The following is a 2,894-nucleotide window of genomic DNA, read 5'->3' as shown; positions in this document are numbered from 1 at the left end:
TGCAGACGCCCCCACCTCTGCTTTTTCCCGACGCCTCAGTTCTGTCGGCGCGAATGAGTGAGAATCCCTCGATCTCACACAAAGAGTCTGATTTGTACTCGTAAAGAAGAGGGTGGGCTCTGGAGGATTTGGGCGGGCTAAAGCTCAACCTCATTGGTTGAGCGAACAACAGTGGGTTGCACTCAAATGACGCCCATGCACAAACAGAGTAGCCACCGGCCCACACCAGTTTATGCGTCATTTTGGAAGAAGAGGACGTCCCAGCGTGAAAATTTCAACATGGTTTAATATACAAACACCGTGTGGAACAGCTTAAACGTTGGTTGACATGCAGAGCACTCCAAGTGGGGAGAAAGAAATAAGTTTTAGTATGAAGGTAAGATTTATTGTACGAACATAGCTCGTAATCCGGTGCTAGCTAGCTAGCTCATCTCATGTTGTTGTCACGAAAACTGAACACATTGAAGTCACGATTTTTATTTCATGATTTGAAGCCTACCAGTGTAAACATACGACCAATAGCTTGTACCTGTAAAAAAATAATAATCTAAAAAAAATACCTCATAAACAACTGCTTAGTGCTTAGATGTGAAAATTACTATAGAGCTACAGAACCCTATTGAATGTTTTACAAGATAACCTAAACCTATAACCAAAAGTGGACAGTACTCAGCTACTTTTATTTGACTAACATTATATTCAAGTATTTTACTCTTACTGTCATAATAAAATGAAAACAAAACGTTTTTACTGCGAGTGGATCTTTAAGCCGCTTTAGGTATTTAACCTCAACCCTTTATCCTCTGTATTTAATCATTTTATTTTAAATATTACAATTTCTTGATAAATGTCAGTATTTTTGCAATGTATGCTTTGCAAACAGTTACAAAAAAAGAAAGGCTCTTACACTCTTCGTTTACTCATCACTCACAGTACTCAAATATTTGTGCAAGTATTTTTTCTGCGCTTTTAATTTCTACTTGAGTTAAATTTTCCAATGTAACATTACTCTTATTTAAATATTGGCTATTATGCTTTTGAAATGCTAGTTTATCTGTATCACTAAGATGTGAGCAGTGTCACTGTCACTTAGCTACTTTAACAAAAGTAACTAGGTCAAATGTTAGTTTATTTATTTTTAATTAAATGAGAATCTCATAAGTTTCAAAATATTGCTCAAAAGGTGGAGACAACTGCTGCAGACACTGCTGAAGCATCAGTGAAAAGGATGACCCACTCCATCAGCAAGCAGCCAAGAGACAGGAGATGACAACTGGGGATGCAGAAACGGCTCTTCTGGACATCAAATAAAACATTTCAAATGATGCACAATCTTGTTCATTGAATGATACATGTTGTTATTTGATCTGACTATTTCAAATAACTCTCAATATGGATTAAATTGTACTCCTTTAACATTTCAAACTCAAAATTGTAAGACATTTAGAAAGCATAATTTTTTCACTTTCCCAAAGGTGATTGCAGTGAAATTCTCTCAGAACAGTAACCAGTGTATCAAGGATTCTCATTTGTTGGACTTCACAGCCACTTTGAAGCATGTTTGATGTCACACCATGTGCCACCGTCTAGAGATGGATCAAGAAGTAGCTTTGATTGACTGCATGCTGGAATCTGTGCAAACAGAATGGTTGGGTCAGCATATTCATACAATGAAAAAATCATCATAGCTTCCTAGCTGGGTCATTATCAAAACACAGCCACTGACATTATACGTAATCAGTTAAACGTTTAGCTTTATCTTGTTAGCCAGAAAACCCCCCAAAGATTTTGTCACATCTTAATAACAGAAATAGTGGTAATACGGATAGACACAGACCATTGTTCATAAACATTCCCATTTGCATTATTTTAATTTGGCTTCAGTGTTGAAAGCAAATGTGTATGTTTAAAGGTGTAAGAGCCTTTCTTTTTTTTTGTAACTGTTTGCAAAGCATACATTACAAAAATACTGACATTTATCAAGAAATTGTAATATTTAAAATAAAATGATTAAATACAGAGGATAAAGAAAGGGTTGAGGTTAAAATACCTATAGCGGCTTAAAGATCCACTCGCAGTAAAAACTTTTTGTTTTCATTTTATTATGACAGAGTACAGATACATGAATATAATGTTAGTCAAATACAAGTAGCTGAGTACTGTCCACTTTTGGGATTAGGTTTAGGTTATCTTGTAAAACATTCAATAGGGTTCTGTAGCTTGTTATACATTATTAACATTTTTAATTCTTTATTTCATATTTTAACCATGTTGAATTTAGTTATAGATGTGTAGAGCAGGTGTAATAATGTTAAACTCAGTATAACTTGTCTTTAACCTATCTGGTACCTTGTTTTTGTCTAAAATTTATTCTAAGTGTCCTGCGTGAGAACATATTCTGCTTTGAGAGAGAACACACACACGCTGTATGTCATGTTCAATCTGTTGACTGAGATTCTGTTTTGGGAAAAGTACGCGCTGGTACACGGAAGAGTATATTTTGTCTACAAAGGGAACACAGGTGCGAACTGTGTACTAAAATTCTGTTATGTAACATATTGTGTGAGAACCAATCTGTTTTACTTATTCATGATGGGAGGAGAAAAGGCATTTACTTTCAAACTCGATTCTATAAAGAGCTGTCTTTCACAAGGGAGGGGGCACGCGCACGCTGGAATTCCATTCCTTACGTGATGTTCAGTGTGTGTGACCGGAGATTCTCTGTAATAAATCATCCTTGCAAGGAGTCTTTGTCACAAAGAAGTCTCATCTCCAATTTTTGGAACACGCAATAGATGACAAATTATATCATCATTTAACAAGCTCTATAGTAATTTTCACATCTAAGCACTAAGCAGCTGTTTATGAGGTATTTTTTTTAGATTATTATTTTT

At 35.6% G+C, this 2,894-nt stretch overlaps 1 long non-coding RNA gene across 1 annotated transcript; it reads left to right on the top strand.

The window, feature by feature from the left end:
- Nucleotides 1-211: 211 nt before the first annotated feature.
- Nucleotides 212-1,325, top strand: LOC144062473 (uncharacterized). Its single transcript, XR_013296404.1, has 2 exons — nt 212-376; nt 1,184-1,325. It is a non-coding gene; the product is annotated as an uncharacterized LOC144062473 (long non-coding RNA).
- Nucleotides 1,326-2,894: the final 1,569 nt, after the last annotated feature.

Source organism: Vanacampus margaritifer, chromosome 1 (genome assembly GCF_051991255.1).
Source record: "Vanacampus margaritifer isolate UIUO_Vmar chromosome 1, RoL_Vmar_1.0, whole genome shotgun sequence".
NCBI lineage: Eukaryota > Metazoa > Chordata > Actinopteri > Syngnathiformes > Syngnathidae > Vanacampus > Vanacampus margaritifer.
This window is presented reverse-complemented; position numbering and strand designations above follow the sequence as displayed.